The following is a 7614-nucleotide window of genomic DNA, read 5'->3' as shown; positions in this document are numbered from 1 at the left end:
TCTTTAATGTTAACCTTATACCTGGCAATTTCACTTAACTCTTTTATTAGATACATTAATTTGTTCATTCTGTTGGGTTTTCTATGTAATCTTATCAGTGACAAATAATGACAGTTTTATCTCTTCCTTTCAAATTCTTATCATTGTTAATTATTTTCCTTGTCTTATTCTGTTGGTTAGGGCCTTCAGTACTATACTGAATGGTAGTGGTGATAAAAGATATCCTTGCTTTATTGTGTTCAAATTTTTGTCAATAAACACTGTCTAACTGAACCTTTTAAGTGAATACTTTTATTAAGTTAAAGACATCATATTTGCTCTCAGTTTTCTTAGTTTCTTTTGTTTTACCGTTAAATAAATATAAAATTTATTAAATATCTTTCTTTATCTACTGAGGTGATAATATTTTTTTTAGTCCACTGTCATGATGAATTACACTGATAAGAGTTTTGATCAGTAAACTGCTATACCATTCCTGAGATTATTCCTACAAATTCACACTATATTGTCCTTAATAGTATTTGGCTAACATTTTATTTAGTATTTTCTTATCTGTGTTCAGAAGTAGACTATTTCCCTGTTTGTTTTGTATTATCCTTATATAATTTTAATATCAAGATATTAAGCTCATAAAATGACTTGTGCAGTCATTTTTTTCTGGAAAAGATTTTATATGATACAATTATCTGTTTTTTAAAGTTTCATTTAACCTCTAAAGGGCCTTGTTTCAACTAACTTCAAAGTATTTAGTTACCTAAGAAGAAAAAAGTATACCAAAACTGTACTATGGCATTTTCTAGAGAAATTTTATTTAGTCAGGTAAATATTTCCTGCAATTCATCATAAGTGAGCTTTAAAGTTTCATAGTACAATTTTGAAATATGTGGTATTTGGCAATTTTGGAAAAGATTAAGAACTTATAGCTCAGTTGGTAAAGAATCCACCTGCAGCTCAGGAGACCCCGGTTTGTGGGGTGTCTGGAAGATTCCCCTGGAGAAGGGATAGCCTACACACTCCAGTATTCTTGGGCTTCCCTTGTGGCTCAGCTGGTAAAGAATCCACCTGCAATGTGGGAGACCTGGGTTCAATCCCTGGTTTGGGAAGATTCCCTGGAGAAGGGATAGGCTACCCACTCCAGTATTCTGGCCTAGAGAAGTCCATGGACTATATAGTTGCAAAGAGTCGGACACAAATGAGCAATTAACTTTCACTTTCCACTTTTCAAGAACAGTAGTACTTTTGTATATTTGCTTCATGGCATTGTCATTCAGTTACCAACCATTTTCCAAGATAGTTTTCCCACAATTGCTGTCAAATTACTTATGAAAAGAATTAAAATAACTACATCAATGTACACTAAGTTTTATTGGGCAAACTGAAAGACAAAAAGGAAGCAGTTCTCAGAAGGTAATTACTATAAACATTAGATTTCTGGTGAAGACCACATTTGTTCTAGTGAGAAATTATATCAAGGATATCCTTCTTCAAAACTGTGGCATTGCACAGTGAGTTGCACTCAATGTTTTGTAATAACCTATAAGGTAAAAGAATCTGAAAAAAATGTATGTATGAGTATGTGTGTGTGTATATATATTTGATTGACTTTGCTGTACATCTGCATCTAACACGACATTGTAAATCAACTATATTTCAGTTTTAAAAAGGAAAAGAATCATCATGTTGTACACTTGAAATACTAAAAATGTGGCATTGCCACTTGAGGCACATGGATGGGCAACAATATATTACCTGCCTTGACTGGGTCAGAATGTGGGGAAGGGCTTAGTGAGGCACTATTCTTAAGAAACAAAAGTTGAGAACAGAACTCTTAACAGCTTTCAGGTAGCAACCCAGGCAGGCACTTGGTCATTTTAGACCAAAGATCAAAACTATAAGAGGTTTGAAATCTTCCTACTTGCAAATTCATTGTTTTTATTTTACATCCCTGCCAGTTTCACATAAAGAGTTACTGGAAAATTCTTAGGGCGTCAGCAGCCTGTGTGTTGTTTTAGGAAATGCAAGTCATTTGGAGAAGTGGAAGCAAAACAGAGGGAGGGGACAGCAGACAATAGGAGCAGAGATTAAGCAAAGTATTTCTGGCCATGACAGAGAAGAAAAGAACGCCAGAAATTATCCTGAAGCTGAGAATGGACCTGGCGCTGAAAGCAGAAGTGCCTGGATCCTGTCATTATTCGGTGGTATCTACTTTGTGGACATTCTGAAAGTGGCTGGACAGCGCTGAGGCATGATTTGAAGTTAGGTAACAGTGAAACTCGGAGAAGGCAATGGCACCCACTCCAGTACTCTTGCCTGGCAAATCCCATGAATGGAGGAGCCTGGTAGGCTGCAGTCCATGGGGTTGCAAAGAGTCGGACACAACTGAGCGACTTCACTTTCACTTTTTACTTTCATGCATTGGAGAAGGAAATGGCAACCCACTCCAGTGTTCTTGCCTGGAGAATCCCAGGGACGGGGGAGCCTCGTGGGCTGCCGTCTCTGGGGTCGCACAGAGTCGGACACGACTGAAGCGACTTAGCAGCAGCAGCAGCAACATAGCAGCAGCAGCAGCAGCAGCAGCAACATTAAAACTGATGGCTGTGAAATGACAGCAACAGATGGACCTCGCTAGCATGAAGCAATCAAAGGTGTGTGCAGTTTACAGAAAAATACTCGATCCTGAGCTTGACAGACCATATAGAAGCAGGTTACACCATCAACTAAAGGTCAGATATAAATATAGTGAGCTTGTTTAAGAAGGTTCAGCATGCTCTAGCCTTCTTAATCACATTTATCTACCTGGTGATAACTCATCAGCTCTATGTGTATCCACCTCTATCTACGTAGTAGAACAAACAAAAGTCCCAAGAAGATGATTTAGTCCAATCTATTGTATTTTGAGGTTTTAATAAGAACACAATGGTCATAATAAAGTAAAATAGATTTATATTCCTAGCAGAACAAAGTTCCAGTTCAGCAGACAAATATAAGATCAGTTTTTGTCAAACATTTAGCTCATGTAATTTTAATCAGCTGCTCAAGTCACCAACAACAAAAAACTCAGTCTTAAGTAATTTGTAGCTGTCTTGAAACTTATACAAAAAAAACGAAGAACAATATTTTCACATTGTTCATATCATGCAGACAGGGTTCAGAGTTTATCTGTCAAGCTTCAAGAAGGATTCTTTGACATTTCTGATCTCATTGTTATTGGCTTGGCCCAATTTGGACTAGTGATTAATTCACAATAGGCTCTATTTTCCATTATTAATCTCTTAGTCTTGAAAAGTTTATAAGACTCAAAGCTGTTAGATATCTAGAATTCTGCACTTTTTGCTTACTTGTTAAATATTGACTCCAGCTTTTTTTTTTTTTTTCTGTTCCTTTATTTTCATTCATGAAGCAACTGGAAAATGCTAGGGGGGGTGTGTGTGTGTGCATGCACGCGCATGCCCCTGTGCATGCACAGATACAAGTTTCACAGTCTCTCAGGACTAAGCACTCAACTTCACACAATATTCAAATTTAGGTTAACAGAGCTGAGAAGCACTGCATTCTACTCATGTACTAACTCTCGACCTGGGCCTTCAGAGCCTTATCCTAAATGTCGATTGGAATTGGTATCTTTTTCAGATGTAGAAGTTTGCATCAGTAGATACTCATGTGACAGCTTGATTGTAAACGGGTCGATTAATTCCCCAGCACAAGCATGTAAGAAATTTCATCTGAGGTTCACTGCTAATGCAAAAGGGATTTGTACTACACACTGAGAATTCAGCACTCCCAAAAAGAAAAGGATTTAACGTGATGTCAATTCAAGAGAGAAAAGGCCAAGGCAGTTATAGAAACACATTTGCTGAGGTCCCAGATAAGAAAATAATTTTGTACAAATTTCACCATGTAATGTCTTTCAAACTGTGTAAGAAGTCAAATTATTCTACAGAAGGGCAGTCAACAATCTTCCTCGGTATGGCCTGGGCTTAATATTTCATTTCAGAAAAAGAAGTGATATTTCAAGGAGAGAGAAAACCACTATTTGGAGGACTTCTGATTACCGAAATGATGCAAAATGGGTGAAAGCCTGCACTGAGTTCTTTGCATAATAACATAGAAAGTTTTGAAGTTTACTTTTTATGGAAAATTTTCAAGAAGAGTAGAAAGTGTGGAAGTGTAACTCTCAGGCCAAAGTTTGAACTTGGCTTCTGATAGAGTCATGTGTCTCTTAATAAATTTCTCTTTTGGGGTTAGTTAGGGATTAGGTTCGGAGAAGGCAATGGCACCCCACTCCAGTACTCTTGCCTGGAAACTCCCATGGACAGAGGAGCTTGGTAGGCTGCAGTCCATGGGGTTGCACAGAATTGGACATGACTGAAGCGACTTAGCAGCAGCAGCAGCAGCAGCAGCAGCAGGGATTAGGTTCCACTGCATATAAACACAATTATGTTAACCGAATTAGGCTGTTCTTTCTTGTCCTTATATATTAAGTCTGGACATAGGCAAGTGACATTGGTGCAGTAGCCTCATGATAGCATCAATACCCTGGATTTATTTTGTCTTTTTGTTCCTCCACCCTTCTGGTTACTGCATGGTCACAAGATACCACTAGTCTCCCTTCCGCATTCCAAGCAGGAAGAATAAGATGAGGAAGAAGGGCTGACACCCATGCCAGAAAAATGAAACTACATAGGAATTCCTGGTTAGGTTTCAGTTTATCTCAGCGACAAAGCCATGTGCTGTAGGCAGCCTTTGCTGTCATAGAATTTGAAAAATGGTAGGGCTTGTTTGTTTAGGGTTTTTTTCTTTGTTTGTTTGTTTTTTGGCTGCATTGCCAATAAAAGCTGAAAACAAGGGTTCTTTTAATAAAAACAAAGGAGAGAATGGATTTTGGCTAGGTAAGCAGCAAGCTGAGACACATGTTGCTTCAAGATATTGACCAGGGTCCTTTTGGAGCTGGCACTGCCATGACATGCTAACTGCTATTGTGTATACTGTGCCCTCTTGCCCTTATTTTGCTGGATTAGAAGTAGGTTTTGTTCAACATAGCTTTGATGCAGAGTGGAAGAATGACATTCTATAAGTTTGTTGCTCGAGTACCTTCCTCCACAGGACTCCAAAACAACCACAACAGCAACCACAACCACCCAACCACCCGTCCATGCAGAGAGGCTAGGGAGGCGTGTTAGACTGTCAACCTGGATACGAAACCAAAAGCAAGCTTGACATCATTCTTAGTGTGGGGCGGCCCTGAGAGCTAAGACTTAAGGGATAAACTATGTTGATAACAAAAAAACCCAAAGTAAACATTGGAAGAACAATACGGCAATCCAATGGAGATTTTAGCACCCCTTATCAGGTGCATATAGCAAAATCTCCAAGATAAACTATATGTTGGGAAAAAAACATATTCAATAAACTTAAAAGGCTTGACTTGTAAGGAAGTTAGCTGACAATAACAACTTAGATTATAAATCAATAACATATCTAAATAAATCTAGACATTTGGAAACTGAAGAGCTCCCTTCTAAATATCAAAGAGATCATAAAAATGTGTGAAAAAATCACAAAGAAAATGAAAACTTTATTTGAAAAAAATTATGAAAATATAGCCTATGAAATTTTATGGGATGTTTCTATAGCAGTACTTAAAGGAAAATTCTTATATTAGGAAAGAAAAAAGACTTGAGATCACTCTAAATTTCCACCATAAGAATTTAGAAAGAGACAAGCAATTTAAACCCAGAGTACAAAAGGACAAAAATAATAGACATCAATAGAGATCAATAAATATAAAATAAAGGAAATTAATAAAACTGAAAGTAAGTCCTCTGAAGAGCAACAAACTATTTCTTTTGATAAAGACAAGAAAGTTAAAATGAAAACCAAAACTATTTCTTCCAGGAATACACGAGAGTTTGGCTTTTTCCATATATTACACATATTAAAGGAATAATAAGGAAATATGAACAAGTGTGTGTGTGCTCAGTTGTATCCGACTCTTTGTGACCTCATGGACTGTAGCCTGCCAGGCTCCTCTGTCCATGAGATTTTTCAGGCAGGAATACTGGAGTGGGTTGCCATTTCCTCTTTCAGGGTCTCTTCCTGAGCCAGGAATCAAACCTGTGTCTTTTGTATCTCCAGCATTGGCAGGCAGATTCTTTACCACTGTGTCTCCTGAGAAGTCCATATGAACAAGTATATGGCAACGTATATGACAATTTAGATGAGGTGAACAAATCCCTTGTAAAACAAGTCACCAAAACTGACAAAATAAAAAAATCTGTGTAGTCACTTAAAAATGGAATTGAATCTATCATCAGGATCTCCCCACAAGTAAAACGTGAGTCTCAAATGGCTTTAGTGGTGAATTCTATCAAGCTTTTAAAAAGGAAATAACACAAATCCTGTAGATAATTTCACATAAAACATAAAAGGAGTTAACAATTCCAAAGTTTTTCTATGAGGCTGTTATCTTGCCTGGCAGTTGGTCTAACCTGACTTACAGGTTGATAAATTAACCTGTTTCTGTTTCATAGGTCCTGGAAGAAGACATGAGACGCTTGGGTCAGAGACAAAGGACTTTGCTGCTCACAGGCAGCAAAGCAACACGAGAGCCACCATGCATGCATCTGCTCCTCTTGTTCTCAAGTCCCACGGAGGTGACACAAAGGACCCAAATAGAGGCTGACACATGCAGGGAGCCTGTGACACAGGGGAGGAGTCCTGAGTCTAGAGAACCCACTGACTTATGTGTCTGCTGACACAGAGCCTGAATGAAAATCAGGAGAGAAAATCGGCCTGAAAATGTCCATCTCCCTTGCCCTACAATTCATTTGTTACCTAGGGATCTATAGTTTCCTGACACTTATATTTAAGATTTCAGATTTGTACTACTCACAATACAGTACTCTTTTCATATCCATTTAAAAAATCTCTTGATTGTGAGAACAAATTAAATAAATATACCAAGCTATTGTATGGAAGTATCTAGCAAACATCCAGCTGTATATGTATATAACTATATATATCCATATGTACATGGGTGTATATATGTGTGTGTGTGTGTGTATATATATATATATATATATATGCATGCATACATGCTTAGTAGCTCAGTCATGTCCGACTCTATATGACCCTTTGGACTGTCGCCCATCAGGCTCCTCCATCCATGGGATTTTTCAGGCAAGAATACTGGAGTGAATTGCCATGCCCTCCTCCAGGGGATCTTCCCAACCCAGGGATCAAACTTGTATCTCCTGTATCCATTGGGAAAGCCCAGATATGACTATATAAATTGATAAATACAGGCATATCTCAAAGATATGCCACTTTGGTTCCAGACCATGGTAAAAAAGTGAATATCACAATAAAGTGAGTCACACCAGTTGTTTTGGTTTCCCCGTCTACATAAAAAGTTATATATTTAAAAACAATTCCACCAATAACACATGCTCTACATAACATTATGTTTGACTTTGAGCCAGAGAAAACTTGAAACACAATGGCTTAAGCACAGAAAGGGCTCATATACATTTTTCTCATATGTAAGACATTGTGTAGATAGGGAGTCCAAGGCTGCTATGGTTGAAGCCCTGCAAGACCATCAAAGATTCAAAC

The 7614-nt window shown here is 37.9% G+C and overlaps 1 long non-coding RNA gene across 1 annotated transcript; it reads left to right on the top strand.

Moving 5' to 3' along the window:
- Positions 1–2050: 2050 nt before the first annotated feature.
- Positions 2051–7381, top strand: LOC138430828 (uncharacterized). Its single transcript, XR_011253398.1, has 2 exons — positions 2051–2645; positions 6531–7381. It is a non-coding gene; the product is annotated as an uncharacterized lncRNA (long non-coding RNA).
- Positions 7382–7614: the final 233 nt, after the last annotated feature.

Source organism: Ovis canadensis, chromosome 26, assembly GCF_042477335.2.
Source record: "Ovis canadensis isolate MfBH-ARS-UI-01 breed Bighorn chromosome 26, ARS-UI_OviCan_v2, whole genome shotgun sequence".
Taxonomy (NCBI): domain Eukaryota; kingdom Metazoa; phylum Chordata; class Mammalia; order Artiodactyla; family Bovidae; genus Ovis; species Ovis canadensis.
The sequence above is the reverse complement of the archived record's forward strand: the minus strand, read 5'-3'. Positions and strand labels throughout refer to the sequence as shown.